Consider the following 18,764-nt stretch of genomic DNA (forward strand, 5'->3'; position numbering starts at 1 on the left):
AGCCATGGTAGATATACATTAAGTTGGTGCTTAAATAATTATATCATGCATCAGAATGAGTGAATGTAAAGGAAAATTGGGAATACCATACCACACAACTTGTTCTGTGGATGTTGACCAACAGTTGTTGTGGGATTACATTACATGACTGTGATAAGAGAAGCAGCCATTCTATGTCTTACCATAACATTCCATCTGTATTGTTGATCCTTGTTCAGTCATTACGCATGGGTATCGGTTCTGACATCGGAACCGAGCCGGACATATTCCAAGCTCGGGTCAGCTTCAAACTCTGGCGCTAAACTCTTACCCACAATCCCCCTCTCCCTATTACCTTAGATTGAGTTTGCAAGTCAAAGAAGGTAGAGGCTACCTCTGGTCAAATAACCTAAGAGAGCCGGATGGTGAGATCCACTAGAAACCACAGGAGGGGGAAGGAGGGGGGGTTGTAATGACTGAACGAGGATCAACAATACAGATGGAACGTTATGGTAAGACATAACTTCTTTATCTGATATTGTTAATCCTTGTTCATTCCTTACGTATGGGACAGAGTCCCCAGCTACCTCTATTCCTGGGAGGCTCTCATGGAAGGACATTCCTGAGCACCATAGAACCGAAAGATGCTCTTCCCCTGGAAGCCAAATCCAATTTGTAATGATTGATGAAGGTATGAGGCATAGCCCAAGTTGCAGCTGCACAGATGTCATGTAAAGAAGCTCTGGCATGGAAGGTAGCAGAAGTTGCCACCGACCTTGTTGAATGAGCTTTCATGGTAGTAGGCAATGAGATATTACGTTGTGTATAGATGAAGTTCACACAGTCCTTCAACATTCTAGCTAATGTGATATTAGCAACAGCAGATCCTAATGTAGGTCCAGAAAAAGGCCAAAAATAACTGGTCAGATTTTCGAAAGGACCTAGTCCTGTTTAAGTAAAAATGGATTTGCCTGTGGATATCTAGGGTATGTAGGCAATACTCTCCTCTGTTTGAATGATTGGGAAAGAAAACTGGCAATTCAATGGTTTGATTACTGGACATTTCAGAGATCACTTTTGGCAGAAATGAAGGATTAGTTCTCAGAGACACTCTATCTCTATGAAAAATCAAGTATGGACTCTTGATACATAAACCTTGAAGCTCAGAAATATGTCTGGCAGAAGTAATGGCACCCAAAAACAAGGTTTTCCATGACAAATGTTTGAGGTCGCAAGAAGAGGCTAGTTCGAAAGGTGGCATTGTCAGAGCTTGTAGAACTAATGATAAATCCTATGGTTGAATAGGTTCTCTAAAAGGTGGCTTCAGATGATTCACACCTTTTATGAAGGTCTTGCACAATTTGTGGGACACAAGAGAGAAATCTTGGACACCCTCATGAAAATTAGAGATTGCAACCGAATGAACTCTAATGGTAGAGGCCGATAGACCTGATTGAAAAAGGTCGGCCAGAGAGTCTAGTATTATCGACACTGGTGCTGAGAAGGGATCTACTTGTTTATCTTTCAGCCAACAGGTAAAGCTTTTCCACTTGCTCAGATAAGTAATTCTAGTGGAAGACTTATGAAATGCAATGAGAATGTCACGTACTATAAAGAACGATCATTCTGCCTGGCAATCAAGGGAATTGGAGTAGCCAAGCCATGAGCTTCAGGCTGTTCAAGTTGGGATGGATCAGGATCTATGAATGTGAGATCAACTCCGGGGTTGGATGGAGAAGCCATGGTCGATCTAGTAGGTGAGGCCAAAGAAAGGGGAACCAAATCTGTCGAGGTCAATATGGTGCTATGAGGATCACATTGCTCTTCAATTGACGGGCTTTCTTCAGAAACTGGGGAATGAGGGGAAAGGGTGGGAATGCGTGAAGAAGACCCGAGGGCCAATTCTGAACTAGAGCATCCCTGGGTGACTGTCCCAGATGGGTAATCAGGGTGAAGTAGTTGCTGCATTTGTAGTTGGTCGGGGATGCAAAGAGGTCGCAGCAAGGACAGCCCCAGTGGTCGATAATCTCCACCGCTATCAAGAGATTCAGGGACCACTCGTGAGGTTGGAGAATGCACCTGCTGGGTCTGACTGCCATCACGCTGGAACTCCTGGGAATGTGCGTTGCTAGAAGAAAACATTTGGTAGCCATCGCCCATTGCCATATCCTTATGGCCTCTCGACAAAGGGGGTAAGATTTGGTTCCACCTTGCTTGTTGATGTAAAATACCACCGCCATGTTGTCTGATTGAATCGCAATTGTCCCAAATGGCAGCAGGGGATGGAATGCTTGCAACGTCAGAAGCACCGCCCTCAGCTCTAGAACATTTATATACAGATGGGCCTCCAGTTCGGACCAAGTGCCTTGGACTGTCTGTCCCTGACATAGCCCCCCCCACCCCATCAGGGAGGCGTCCGTGGTCGCTGTGGCCTTGGGTTGTTGGGGGAGAAGGAGCGAGACCATTGTGACAGATTGTGTGTCATCCACCAATTTAAATCCTGTTTGCACCTGTGGGTTACTCGAATCATGGCTGAAAGAGGATGCTGAAAGGGATACTATTGGGTGAGCAGTAGCCATTGTAGAAGCCTCATGTGAAACCTGGCCATGGGGACAATGGTGATGGAGGTTGCCATCTTTATTTTCATGTTTATTTGCTAAGTTTTTCTGCATAGCTGCCTAGCTTGAACATTTTCTGGCTTGTTAAACTTGATTTCTGTATTAGTAGCTGTATTTAGAGCACAACCAAAAGCTGTTTGCTGAATTTCCTGTTTGCACTTAATTTTAAATCGTTTTTTTCTTAAAACTTGCATATTTTCTGTCCTTGACCTAGCACTCTTGTGTGGGGTCATTTACTGCACTGTTATAACTTGATATTACTTGTGAACCTCTGCTATCTCTGTAAAAAAACAAACAAAAAAAAAATCTTGCTTTTTTCCCACTTTTCTGAGAGTTAAAAAAGTTCAGTTACAGGCTTGCTGTTCCTGAACTGTTTGAAAGTTTCTGTGAGGCCATTTTTGCTTGGGCTGAAGGAGGGTCTCTCTGTTCATCAGTGGCAGTGACTAACATTGAGCAGCTTCCCTGCCCCCCGTAGAGATGGTTACTGACTTGAAACTGTAGTTTTAATGGCCACTAGGGGTCATTTCCATAACTCCTTCATCTTTCTCTCTTAAAACCTAGTTGCCTTGTGGTTTGAGCGTCTTTTCAGGCTTGTTGGCTGTTGGCTGATGGTTTGAGCATCTTTTCAGGCTTGTTGGCTGTTGGTGAAGCACCCTCCAAGAGGAAAAAACGCTGAGAGAAGAAGGGAGCCACTTTTGAGATTTTAAGTATTTTTTCTCTGTTTATTTGCTAAGTTTTTCTGCATAGCTGCCTAGCTTGAGCATTTTCTGGCTTGTTAAACTTGATTTCTGTATTAGTAGCTGTATTTAGAGCACAACCAAAAGCTGTTTGCTGAATTTCCTGTTTGCACTTAATTTTAAATCGTTTTTTCTTAAAACTTGCATATTTTCTGTCCTTGACCTAGCACTCTTGTGTGGGGTCATTTACTGCACTGTTATAACTTGATATTACTTGTGAACCTCTGCTATCTCTGTAAAAACAAAACAAAAAAATCTTGCTTTTTTCCCACTTTTCTGAGAGTTAAAAGTTCAGTTACAGGCTTGCTGTTCCTGAACTGTTTGAAAGTTTCTGTGAGGCCATTTTTGCTTGGGCTGAAGGAGGGTCTCTCTGTTCATCAGTGGCAGTGACTAACATTGAGCAGCTTCCCTGCCCCCCGTAGAGGTGGTTACTGAATTGAAACTGTAGTTTTATTTTCCCTTTTGGGTCTATTCCTGCTTCTTTCCAGCCCCTGCTATCAAGCACGCTTTAACGTGCTTTAGCCTTGAAGCGGAGTTGCCACTAGAGCAGCATTGGGCAGCGCCGGTTAAACAAGGTTAAACTCCTTCTGGCTCCAGAAAGTCTGTTCTTCAATTTTTCCCTTAGAACTGCTCTGTTAGGAACCTAAACAGTTTACACCTAAACTAAAAAGTGCAGCACTTGTTCCAAATAGCTTTTTCTTCTCAAAAAGCTCAGCACTTGTCTTATAAGCATATCCCTTGTCTTATAAGCATTCTCTTTGCAGGTCAAGCACTCCTATATTATACAAATCTCTCACTAGCAAAACCCCCCAGGAGTGCCCACTTCCCTGCTAAGCCCACTACTTTTCTGTCTCATACCAACTCATAATTCTTTCTAGCATGTCGAAGGGTCAGATGCTGGCGTCCTCTCCTGCCCATTTGGTGAATCTAGGAATTCTGAGACAATGTTACAATTGCCTGATGTACACGGACAACCATCTCCTCCTCCCATGTAACACTAACACTTGTGAGAGATGCAGCTATTTAGCCAGACTGGAGGCTGAGCTCTCAACTCAGGACTGGCAAGACCAGGCAGGAGGAGAAGGCAACTACACACACCACAATACCAGTCTCACATAACTCAACCACACCACTGAATCAAACACATAAACACACTAAGACATACTGGAGGCTCTGAGTAAAATTTACCTAAACAGCAGAGGCCTCCAAAGCAGACACCCAAGCAACTGCAAACTCAATACACCACACAAACAACACATAAACAACAAAATCAGTGTGCAAAGCAGTCACTGCCCTTAAGGCCAAATACAACACCAAACATACTTGTCATAGGTGACTCCATAGTCAGACACACTGACGTCCCGCTCACCAGACTGAGTAAGGAGAAGGTCACAGTAAGCTGCCTGTCGGGCGCTAGAATCCGCCACATAACACAAGCACTCAGTTCTCTCAACAGCAGGTACAAGTACGACTCAGTCATTGTCCACGCTGGTGTCAACGACCTGAGACGTACTCCTTGGACTACATGAAAAGAGACATTGAGGAGCTCTCTGATTATGTAGCCCAGGCAGGTATGACCCTGACCTTGAGCAGTATCCTACCTTCACCTAGAATGATGCCACAATACAGTGATAAGATGATCAGCTTTAATAATTGGCTTAAATTCTGGTGTCATTCAAAGGGGATCCAATGTCTGTCTGCCTGGGATGACATGCTGGACAAGCCACGCTGCTTCGCAAGGGACGGCTTGCACCTGTCACCCCTAGGCTTCCGGATATTGGCAAAGGCTCTTGCCACCCCCATAGTGCCTTTTTTAGGCAAGGCTCAAATTCTAAACCTACCACCCTAGAACACAAAAAAGTAAAAAAACTAAGGGTAATGCTGCTCAATGCCAGAAGTCTCAATCTCAAGATGCACGCACTCGAGGCCCTTCTCAGTATGGAGAACATCGATGTCTGTGCTGTGACAGAAACCTGGTTCAAGGCTCCTGAGAGCACCCCAGCACTAGCAGGTTTCACCTCATATCATGCGTTCCGCCCCAAAATGGACAACACCAAGAAAGGGTGTCCATATTCATAAAGGACACCCACACCTCAAGGTTGGTGGCAACGCATGCATCGGAGACCATCCAGGTGCAATTAACCATAGGCAAGACTGCTCTGCAATTTGTAGCATGTTACAGGCCACCCTCTCAAACTCAGGAACCTCACATGGCCTTCCTGAAAACAATGGAGGGGATAAATGTATCTCCAAACACCATCATACTAGGTGACTTCAACTACCCTAATATAGACTGGGAACACTACTCAAGCCCAAACACTCTAGCCCAAAGGTTCCTGGAGTTCATAAACTCAAATGCCATGGAACAACTAGTCACCATCCCCACAAGAGGAGAAAACATACTTGATCTCATCATCACGAACATGGGATCACAATGTTCAACACCCGAAGTATACCCCTCACTGGTGAGATCAGATCATAAACTAATCTCGCTGGAGGTCCTCATCCCGCCCCCACCTGAAATAAAAAGACCACAGTGAAAACTTCCACTCTCACCTGAAAAAAAAAAGGGCAATCTGTTCCCAAAAAAAAATTACACCCCATACATAGCTGCCCATTTTGCACACATGTCCACTGGACACATGAAATGTTTAATTGGCATTACAACATACCTTGTTGTCCTCACCTCTCTCTCAGGTGTTGAAGGGTTCATATCTAACTCCAAATTTATGGCATATGCACAGCTGTTGCTGTTGACGAAATGGGCAGCTATGGACCTTCCCTACACCTGTCCTGCACATCCCAGGCTATTTTCCATACTGTCTTTCCCTCTTTGTGCCCCTTTTTCACCACTTTCCTATCTCCCCATTTTTCTTTTCTTTCAAAGAAATTAGTGTAGGAGTAAGCACTATTAAGCAGTAGTGAACGGGTTTGTGTGGGTTTGCACTTGTTTGCACTTGGCTAAGCTATGCGAGGCATTGCACAAACCTGCGCAAACCCACTCACAACTGCTTAAAAGTGCCTTAGTCACTCTGTATGTGAGGACCCTTGTTTTGCTCAGGAACAAAATAAAATACCTCTGTTAAGTCTCAAACCCCAGACCTTGCACACACTACACAACATGAAGTACTACTAAACCATGGTAGATATATATTAAGTTGGTGCTTAAATAATTATATCATGCATCAGAATGAGTGAATGTAAAGGAAAATTGGGAATATCATACCACACAACTTGTTGTGGGATTACATTACATGACTGTGATAAGAGAAGCAACCATTCTAGCAGGAAAAAGAAGTTATGTCTTACCATAACATTCCATCTGTATTGTTGATCCTTGTTCAGTCATTACACATGGGTATCGGTTCTGACCTCGGAACCGAGCCGGCCATATTCCAAGCTCGCATCAGCTTCAAACTCTGGAGCTATACTCTTACCCACAATCCCCCTCTCCCTGTTACCTCAGATTGAGTTTGCAAGTCAAAGAAGGTAGAGGCTACCTCTGGTCAAATAACCTAAGAGAGTTGGATGATGAGATCCACTAGAAACCACAGGAGGGGGAAGGAGGGGGGGTTGTAATGACTGAACGAGGATCAACAATAGAGATGGAATGTTATGGTAAGACATAACTTCTTTATCTGATGTTGTTAATCCTCATTCATTCCTTACTCATGGGACAGAGTCCCCAGCTACCTCTATTCCTGGGAGGCTCTCATGGAAGGACATTCCTGAGCACCATAGAACCAAAAGATGCTCTTCCCCTGGAAGCCAAATCCAATTTGTAATGATTGATGAAAGTATGAGGCATAGCCCAAGTTGCAGCTGCACAGATGTCATGTAAAGAAGCTCTGGCATGGAAGGCAGCAGAAGTTGCCACCAACCTTGTTGAATGAGCTTTCATGGTAGTAGGCAACGAGATATTACGTTGTGTATAGATGAAGGTCACACAGTCCTTCAACATTCTAGCTAATGTGACCTTAGCAACAGCAGATCCTAATGTAGGTCCAGAAAAGGCCAAAAATAACTGGTCAGATTTTCGAAAGGACCTAGTCCTGTTTAAGTAAAATTGGATTTTCCTGTGGATATCTAGGGTATGTAGGCAATACTCTCCTCTGTTTGAATGACTGGGAAAGAAAACTGGCAATTCAATGGTTTGATTAATGGACATTTCAGAAATCACTTTTGGCAGAAATGATGGATTAGTTCTCAGAGACACTCTATCTCTATGAAAAATCAAGTATGGATTCTTGATACATAAACCTTGAAGCTCAGAAATATGTCTGGCAGAAGTAATGGCGACCAAAAACAAGGTTTAACATGACAAATGTTTGAGGTCGCAAGAAGAGGCTGGTTTGAAAGGTGGCATTGTCAGAGCTTGTAGAACTAATGATAAATCCCATGGTTGAATAGGTTCTCTAAAAGGTGGCTTCAGATGATTCACACCTTTTATGAAGGTCTTGCACAATTTGTGGGACATAAGAGAGAAATCTTGGACACCCTCATGAAAATTAGAGATTGCAGCCAAATGAACTCTGGTGGTAGAGACCGATAGACCTGATTGAAAAAGGTCGGCCAGATAGTCTAGTATTATCGACACTGGTGCTGAGAAGGGATCTACTTGTTTAGCTTTCAGCCAACAGGTAAATCTTTTCCACTTGCTCAGATAAGTAATTCTAGTGGAAGACTTATGAGATGCAATGAGAATGTCACGTACTGGTAAAGAAAGATCATTCTGTCTGGCAATCAAGGGAATTTGAGTAGCCAAGCCGTGAGCTTCAGGCTGTTCAAGTTGGGATGGATCAGGTTCTATGGATGTGAGATCAACTCTGGGGTTGGATGGAGGAGCCATGGTCGATCTAGTAGGTAAGGCCAAAGAAAGGGGAACCAAATCTGTTGAGGCCAATATGGTGCTATGAAGATCACGTTGCTCTTCAATTGACGGGCTTTCTTCAGAAACTGGGGAATGAGGGGAAAGGGTGGGAATGCGTAAAGAAGACCCGAGGGCCAATCGTGGACTAGACCATCCCTGGGTGATTGTCCCAGATGGGTAATCAGGGTGAAGTAGTTGCTGCATTTGTAGTTGGTTGGGGATGCAAAGAGGTGGCAGCAAGGATGGCCCCAGTGGTGGAAGATCTCCACTGCTATCAAGAGATTCAGGGACCACTCGTGAGGTTGGAGAATGCACCTGCTGGGTCTGTCTGCCATCACGCTGGAACTCCTGGGAATGTGCGTTGCTAGAAGAAAACATTTGGTAGCCATCGCCCATTGCCATATCCTCATGGCCTCTCGACAAAGGGGGTAAGATTTGGTTCCACCTTGCTTGTTGATGTACCAGACCACCGCCATGTTGTCTGATTGAATTGCAATTGTCCCATATGGCAGCAGGGGATGGAATGCTTGCAACGTCAGAAGCACCGCCCTCAGCTCTAGAACATTTATATACAGATGGGCCTCCAGTTCGGACCAAGTGCCTTGGACTGTCTGTCCCTGACATAGCCCCCCCCACCCCATCAGGGAGGCGTCTGTGGTCACTGTGGCCTTGGGTTGTTGGGGGAGAAGGAGCGGACCATTGTGACAGATTGTGTGTCATCCACCAATTTAAATCCTGTTTGCACCTGTGGGTTACTCGAATCATGGCTGAAAGAGGATGCTGAAAGGGATACCATTGGGTAAGCAGTAGCCATTGTAGAAGCCTCATGTGAAACCTGGCCATGGGGACAATGGTGATGGAGGTTTCCATGGAACCCAACAGCTGTAGAACTGAGTGAGCCGTGGATTTCTCCCTTGAAAGGATTGGAATCAGTTGTTGCTTTATCCTTAAAGTTCTGTGCTCTGGAATAGCAGCATTGCAGTTCTTCATGTCAAAGATAACCCCTATGAATTCTGTCGACTGAGATGGGTTGAGATTGGATTTTTGCCAGTTTATGGTTATGCCTAGCCTTTGTGCAGCGAGGAGAGAGTATGCCAAGGCGTCTTCCAGTAGATGTCTGGTGGGGGCAGAAATGAGCCAGTCATCTAGGTATAGAAACACCTGGAATCCTTGAAGTCGCAAGTGAGCTGTGACAACTGCCATGCACTTTATGAACACTCTGGGGGCTGTAGAGAGTCCAAAGGGCAGTACTCTGAACTGGTAGTGACTGGCTCCCGCAGGGAAGTGCAGAAATCTTCTTGATGGCCTGTCCACTTTTATGTGGTAGTACGCATCTTGAAGATCTGTCGAGCACATCCAATCGTCTTTTTCCAAAAGCAGGAGGATAGACTGTATTGTGACCATCCAGAATTTTTGTACTCTCACAAACTTGTTCAATACACTGAGATCCATAATTGGTCTCCAGTCCCCGGTTTTCTTTGGCACCAAAAATAGTCTTGAGTAGAATCCGGATCCTATCTGGTCTGGAGGGACTATTTGGATGACTCTCTTTCTTAGCAGCATTTCTATCTCTAGTGCTGCTTCTTCCCTTTGACTGGGTGGAATGTTGGGAAGGTTTTTGAAGGGACAGGACAAAGATCGAAGGGAATATGATAACCTCTGGTTATAACCCTTTGTACCCAATAATCGGTGGTGATGGTTAGCCAGACAGAAGGGTACAAGGAGAAACGTCCACCTAAGTGGCTCAGCCTGCCGGCCCGGAGTCCCTGGATGGCTGTGGAGCAGCAAACTATGCATGTCACAACTGACATCCTGGGGCATAGCAAAACTTTCCGGCCATGAAGGTAACTGCAGTTCCTTAGTGAGATCCATAAAGGGAACCGCAGAAGAGGAAGACTGTGCTATATCCATGGACATCAAAAGCAATGAAGGCGGTGAATAAGAAGGGGTCTTTGGAGACGGGTGATCACCTCCCAAGGAAGGACAGTTCCTGGGGTGTGGGATACCTCTGGCCAAGAGCACCTGATCCACAAGATGCAACACATCATGTTTGGAAAGGCCTCTAGTGGACCTCGTGGAGACTGAGGAAGAAACAGTCATGTCCACAGAAGAGGCATTTTTGGTGCCCATCTCACCAGTCAACACCAAGAACAATGGTGCTGAGAGAGACTGGAATACGGGTGTCTGCACCAAAGAAGTCATCGGTGCTGAGGTCATGGTCTGCACTGACACAGGGATTAGTGCCAAAGTGGTTGTCGGTACCGAAAAAACTATGTCACACACACAGTTAGCAAGTGCGGGATTCAAACTTCTACCTAACTACATTATGATACTATAGCAGTGCTCATTCACACAACACACTATACACGTTACTGGGATTTTATTTTCCCACAGGTATATTTGTAGGATGGTGACATCATCAGACTTGACAAAGATGAGTATATCACTTTTAAGGGGTGTGAGTAGTCTCCAAAAAGGTTACTCTCTCCCCAAGGAGAAACAGACACCCACACAGTTAGCAAGTGCAGGATTCAAACTCCTGCCTAACTACATTATGATATTACAGCAGTACGCATTCACACAACACGCCATACACATTACTGGGATATCTCCTTCCCACAGGTGTATTTGTAGGATGGTGACATCATCAGACTTGACAAAGATGAGTATACCACCTTTAAGGGGTGTGAGTAGTCTCCAAAAAGGGTGCTCTTTCCCCAAGGGGAGACAGACACACACACAGTTGGCAAATGCAGGATTCAAACTCCTACCTAACTACATTATGATATTACATCAGTGTGCATTTACACAACGCACTATACACATTACCGGGATTTCATTTTCCCACAGGTGTATTTGTAGGATGGTGACATCATCAGACTTGACAAAGATAGGTATATCACTTTTAAGGGGTGTGAGTAGTCTCCAAAAAGGTTGCTCTCTCCCCAAAGAGAGACAGACACGCACACAGTTGGCAAGTGCATTATTCAAACTCCTACCTAACTATATTATGATACTACAGCAGTACGCTTTTACACAACGTGCTATACACATTACTGGGATTTCATCTTCCCATAGGTATATTTGTAGGATGGTGACATCATCAGAATTGACAAAGATGAGTATATCACTTTTAAGGGGTGTGAGTAGTCTCCAAAAAGGTTGCTGTCTCCCCAAGGAAAGACAGATGCACACACAATTGGCAAGTGCAGGATTCAAACTCCTACCTAACTACATTATGATACTACAGTAGTATGCATTTACACAACACGCTATACACATTACTAGGATTTTATTTTCCCACAGGTGTATTTGTAGGATGGTGGCATCATCAGACTTGACAAAGATGAGTATATCACTTTTAAGGGGTGTGAGTAGTCTCCAAAGAGGTTGCTCTCTCTCCCCAGGGAGTGACAGACACACACACAGTTGGCAAGTGCAGGGTTCTTAATCCAAACTAAGTACATGTTTACACTTCAGCAAGCAATATGGAGTTACAGGATGCAATACAGACATTACTCGCTGACAGTTTGCCCAAAGGTTTTTTTCACATTTGCTAACCTCAGCAGGCTTATCATACTAGGTGTATTGTGAGTGTATTGTATGAATAGGCCATAACCATATCATATATGGGTTGATGCACCACATGCTGGCACACACAGAGTCAAACTGGAGGCTAAGCTCTGTCAACCCAATACTGGACAATATAGTCAAGAGGAGTAGGGTCATACAACCACAACATCAACAGTCTCACATAGACCTACAATATAAGCACCAGCAAAACACACACATAAATACACATTAACATACTCGGAGAATACAAATATTAATCTGAAAAAGAGAAAGTGTCCTCCTAAGCAGACAAGCAAGCAACATGCACCTCCAAGCACACGCCAGAAAACACATAATACACCGAAGCAGTGTGCCTCACAACATGCCCTAAGGCAAAACAACATACCCAACACACTAGTAATAGGTGACACCATAGTCAGGTACACAGATGTTCCACTCACTAGGCTGGACAAGGGGAAGGTTACTGTCAGTTGCCTGTCAGGTGCTATGATCTGCCACATAACACAAGCACTTACATCACTCCAGAACAGGTACATATATGACGCAGTCTTTGTACATGTCAGTTTGAATGATATGAGACATACCTCCCAGGACAACATGACAAGAGATGTATAGTAGCTCTATGATCATGTAGCCCAGGCTGGTATGACCCTGACCTTGAGTAGCATCTTACCTTCACTTACATGATACTGCAATATAACAGAAAGATGATAAACTTCAACAACTGGCTGAGCTTCTGGTGTCATTCAAAGGGGATCCAGTCTCTGTCTGCCTGGGATGACATGATAGACGAGCCTCGTTGCTTTGCTAGAGATGGTTTGCACCTGTCACCCCTATGCTTCTGAATACTGGCCAAGGCTCTTGCTGTCCCCATATTACCTTTTTTTTAGACAAGGCTCAAAGGACAAACCAACCCCCGTAATCAACACAAATAACCACAAATTGAGATAAATGCTACTCAATGCCAGAAGTCTCAGCCTCCAAATGCACACACTCGAGGCACTCCTCAGTATGGAGAATATTGATATCTGTGCAGTAACAGAAGCCTAGTTCAAGGCTCCAGAGAGTACACCAGCACTACCAGGATACCATTCATTCCATACCTTCCGGCATCAGAACCTGGATCATAACACATAGGGCGGGGATGTATCCATATTCAGCAAGGATACCTACACCTCTCTCTACATCCTTTCTACAGGATATGTACCCATAGAATGTTGCACAGCAACGTTCTTCCCACTCCACAGGGGTGGGGCCACAACAGACCCTTGGCATTCCCGCTCTATAAGCCTGACGAGTCTGATCTGCAAGGCAATGGAGCCAATCATAATGGAACTCAACAATAAAGACATTGGGAACCTTCACACAGTGGAGCACACCCAGTTTGGCTTCATCAAAGGCAGATCATGCCTCCTGAACTGGGTGGATTTCTTTGAGACAGTTACCCAGGCTACAGATGATTGAAAGGAGCGCCACACAGCCTACCTATACCTCGCTAAGGCCTTTGACACCATTCCCCAGTCAGGTATCATAGATGAACTCACCAACCTGGGCATAAATCCATACATCACAAGATGGAGTGCAAACTGGCTAACAGATAGATCTTACAAATTAAGAGTTGCTGGCTACATGTCAGACTAAACCGGTAGCAATTGCTGACCCCCAGGGTTCAGCAATGGGGCCCCTCCTGTTTGGAATATACTTCTCAGAAGTAAATGCCAACACAGGAGGGTTGTGGTTGATTAAGTTTGCTGGGAACTGTAAAGTGTGTGTCATAATAGATTCCCCGGATGACACAAATATTCTCCAGAAGGGACTCTATGAGACAGATGTGTGGTGTCAGAATCATGGCCTCAAGCTCAATGCGAATGAATGCATAGTAATCCCCTTTGAGAGAAACAAAGTATCCACAAACTACCAAACTGATGAGGTAATAAGGGATCTGGGGACACAAGTAGATAGTCATCTTTCCTTTGACAACCATGTTGCCAAAGGGGTTAGGAAATCTTGTGTGGCCCACCTAATCAACAAAGGGTTTGCATCAAGATCAAAAGAGGTAGTGGTGGCCCTCTACTCTCAAGTCATTAGACCCATCATTGAGTACAATGCACCATTTTGGATGTACTTGACTAGGTATATCCAGCAGCTGGAAAGACCACAGAGGTACCTCACCAAGAGGATTACTGGCCTCAAACAGTTGTGTTATGCAACACAATTGGAAAAACTGAATCCGTTCTCTGTTGCATACCACCATAACTGTTGAACATGCTCCATCTAAGGAAAACAAAATTGAGTTGCACTACACACTCCAGGGATATGAACCTCATCACAACAATGAATACAACATGCTGGTGGGATAGAGTGCCATCCCAGAGACTTGCCTTACTGTGGAACAGAGTCCCAATGTACATAAGACAGAGCCCCTCGCTAACACTCTTCAATAGGAACCTTGATGAGTGGATGGGAAACAGACAATTCACGCTGGGGATCACATCAGCAGCCCCACTAGATAGGGACTTAGGGTAGTAACTATTAGAACTAGGGATTAGGAGACTAACCAATGGGGTGGTGAAAGCTGCACAACTTGCCTAGGCTAATATATGCCTTCATGAAGATAGTCTACTACATACCTATGAATCTATGTGACAGGTACATGTCTACAGATAGTAGATGTGTACTTTATTGTACAGTCATGTTGTACAACAGGCACATGCACCACATACACTGTAATGCTTACAGATACTGGTAGCTATTATGTACAGTGGGTGAGATCTGCACCTCATGGCTTTTGTACCATTGGGATGTGTGCTGGGTGGGACAGTCCTGGATGGCTCCTTGTGATGGTCACCCTCTTACACACATCCCTGCCCATCCATCTTTGGATTATTATACTGTGTTCCCCCTACATATATAGGTACATAGGTAGGTAATAGGCTATCTGCCTGAAGGCATATATTAGTATGGCCAGAGTGTGTAGCTATCGCCACACCTGGGGTTAGTTCCCTATGCCTCTGTGTAGTAGAGCTGATGAAGTGATGCATGGTGTGAAAGTTCAGTTTCACATACACTCATCAAGGCTCCTTTGGAAGAGTGTCAATGAGGGACTCAGCTTAATGTAGGTTGGGAGCCTATTCCAAAGCAAGGGAAGTCTGTGAGTTAGTAATGTATCCCTCCAACATGTTCTATTTATTGTTGTGATGATTATATCCCTAGCACATGTGGCACAGTGAGCTTGGGTTTACTTCAAATAGAGCATGTACATCAGTTCTGCATTGGACATGGACCTGTATGTTGGGCAGAGATCGCCAGAGTAGACGGTATGCAACAGAGTACAGATTGAGTTACGTCAGTATTGTTGCATGGGGCAACTGTTTGAGGCCAGTAATCCTCTCGTTGAGGTACTTCAGTGGTCTTTCCAGCTGATTAAGGTGCCTAGTCAGATACATTGCAAGTGTGTTGTGGTACTCTCTGATGGGTCTGATGACTGAGGAGTAGAGGGAACCTCCTTTGACCTACATGCTAAGACTTTGGCAATTAGTGGGGACACATAGCATGATTCTCTAAGCACTTTGTGAATGTATTTGTGAAAGTAGAGATGACTATCCACATGTGTCCATAGATCCCTTATTATTACCTCCATATTTAGGGTGTTGGCACCTATGTGGTATTTGTATGACTGTAGCTCGAGGCCATATTTTTGACACCACATCTGTCTGACTGAGATCCTTTTTTGTTGTCCCAAACATCGGTTAAGACAACTTTTTTACAGTCATCCACAAACTTTGCTAACCATAGCCCTCATGTGTTTGACTGTACTTCTGAAAAGTATACACCAGACAGGAGGGGTCCCAGGACTGAGCCATGGGGGACAGCAGTTATCAGCTTACAGTCCTACAGGGAGACCACAATTCTTACCTTGTGGGATCTGTGTCCCAGCTGGCAATCCATAAGATGACAACGTGTTTATGCACAGGTTGTTGATTTTGTGGATACGACATGTGTGTGGGATGTTGGAAAAGGGCTTTTCAAGGTCTATGTAGGCTGTGTGGAGCTCATTTCATTGATGTATGTCCTGGGTAACTGCCTTGAAAACAGTCTAGTAGGTTTAGGGACCATGATCTGCCCCTGACAAAACCAAAATGGGTAGTGTTTGGTGTTTGTAGGCTTCCAATAGCTCTGTTTATGAGTTCCATAATGATGGACTCCATGGCCTTGCAGATCAGGCTTATTAGGCTTATAAGACAATAGTTCCCATGGTCTGTAGTACACCAACACTTGTGGAGTGTGCCAAACGTTGCTGTAACCCATTCCACAGTTTCATATCCTGTACAGAGGGTGAGTCTCAACAGACTGTTCAGGTGCAGGGTCTGTTTGTTTTGGAGTTCACATATGACACAGCCAGGGACACCATGTCATCCCATAGACACCATGTTTTTAGGTTTGGATAGAGCTGCTTAACCAGTGTATATGTGATTTCTGGGTTTTCACAATATCCAGGTATGGTAATGGGCCCTTTTGTCAGTGAGAGGGGGGTTACATATGTATGAACTTGTCTGACAAGATGTTGGCAATGTCAGTCATGTACATGTATTCATTTACACTTTGCACTAACTCAGAACATATATGAGTTTACATTGATATTTATGACATAGCTAAAGAAAGCTTCATGGTTCTCTATGGAATCTTTGGCAATATTTTTGGCAGAGCTTGGCTTGGATAATGTTAGGAGTGCTCATTGTTTCTTGATGATACTGATTGGAGATTTATTGATCTTCTTTGGATTTTAACTTTCTTTGAACAACTTAAGTACTTGTATTACATAGTTTGATTATGACAGGGGTACAATATATTATATGGGTCTGTTTTCATACCACCGTGTGCGCAAGGCAGAATTGGTGAATAGTGACATGTGTCTGGAGTAAGAACTGCAATTGCCCGATATGTGTGGCCCACTGCTGTACTCAGACATGGCCTAAGTGTGTGAGCATGCCCAGTATGACCGTTGAGTATGTTGTTGACTGACATTTGCTTCATTTGTTTAAGTGTGTGAGCATGTCCACTATAGGCATATATACTATATGTGTGTGAAAAATCAAGTTGTTTTTTACTTCGGAGCTCACCTTTGTGTTGTACATCAACAGGCAGCACACTGTGCCTGCAGGGCTTCCATGAGTCAATTTGCGTAGACTTATCAACATTTCTACATATAGAGGGGGGCAGCTATTATTTGTACATTTCTACCGGGGAGGCACACCTGATTGTTACTGTGGGTGTACATAGGATGAGGGGTACACCTGACATTTATACACATTTGCTAGGCCTGCACTACTATGTCAGGTACTCCATTTCAGTCTGTACTGTTGCCTATCGTACTGGCTTGAGGCATACCACTGTACTGCAGACCTTAGCTTCCAATTACACGCATATTAGTTTGTGACTTCATAGCCTACCCAACCCACATCACACTGCCTGGCCTGCTGTTATCTGTCTGCATAGGCCTGGGGGGAGGTTACCCATATGCCTCTTTAGATGGCATGATACAGCATTTGTTTGTCTTTGCGTTTGTCTACAACTGTCCTGCTGGCTGTGACTGTTGGGTATGTGACCCCCCCCAACTGGTATGTGTGACTGACTTAAGTTGTGTCTGTGCCAGTATTGACGGTGGTGCTGCAGGGCTGCCTATGTCAGATGCACATAGTATACTCCCTATACATGTTTGAAAACAGGTAGTGTCATGTTAGGCATCCCTTTTACTGTATGTGCGAGTCAGAGAGAGGTGTCATTTCCAGGGTTCCTACTGAGTCAGTGAATGTGCTATGCATTGCCTCTTTGCCAAGGCCTGGGCATACTGGGCACATCTTCTTCTGCCTACTGGGGCAGGCTTAGGTTGTTCCTCCTCTGAGTCACACTGTGCCTGTGCAGGCCTTAGCAACGGTGGGGGACTATTTGGCCCTGCCCCATGCTGTTCCTGCTGCAGCTGTTTCCGCAGGATCATATTGTGTAGCATGGCACATACCATAACAATTTGTGTACATGTAGTTGGTGAATACTGCAAGGCTCCACCAGATGTGTCCAGGCACCAGAACCGTGACCTGAGCATCCCAAACACACACTCTGTAATGATTCTTGTTTGTGCGTGTGCCTCATTATGGAGTTCTTGTTCAGGTGTGTGTGCATTTCTGATGGGTGTCATCAGCCATGGCTCCAGTGCATATCCAGCATCCCCTACTAGGTGTCCATAGGGAATGTCCCCATTGGCAAATGACTGGTACAGCTGGGTCAGATGCCAAATGTGGGAATCGTGATAGCTTCTAGGGCATCTAGCACACACATTCTTTATTATGCCCTGGGCATCACACATGAACTGGCAGTTGATGGAGGGGAAGCCTTTGCGGTTGATGTAGACCCTACCCCGCTCACCAGGTGGTGCTCTGATGCGTATGTGCGTGCAGTCTATTGCACCCACTACCTCAGGGTATTCTGCTATTTGGTGGAAAGGATGCATATTGCTGGCCAATGCCTCACAGGAAGTGTGGAAATATATGTGGTCACCGACATGTGCTGACATGGCATCCAGGAACTGGTGGAGTACCCTGGATGCTGATGCCTGTGAAATCCCTATCATATCACCAGTTGGTCTTTGGAAGGTACCTGTAGCTAGTATTCTTAGGCCAACACATACCTTGGTATCCACTGGGATGGGTTCCCCTCTGTTGGTTCTGTGTGTGAGGTGTGGCCGGCACAGCTCAACAATTTGCTGTAGGAGGTCCCTGTCCACCATATAGCGCTTCACTATCTCCAGCTCATGTAGCCCCTGGTAGGTTACCCTGGGTCTGTACACTCTTCTCCGTCTCCTCACTGTGGGTTGCTCAGCAGCATTCACAGCATCACCACCCTCAGCACCTTGCACATGTTGGTTTATGATAGCAAGAGCAGCCAATAACATTTTGTCTGACTTAAGCTTTTTAAGCTTTCCCTCTTTGTATA

The sequence above is a fragment of the Protopterus annectens genome, chromosome 3.part1 (genome assembly GCF_019279795.1).
Source record: "Protopterus annectens isolate FY-2018-M chromosome 3.part1, PAN1.0, whole genome shotgun sequence".
Classification (NCBI taxonomy): Eukaryota; Metazoa; Chordata; order Ceratodontiformes; family Protopteridae; genus Protopterus; species Protopterus annectens.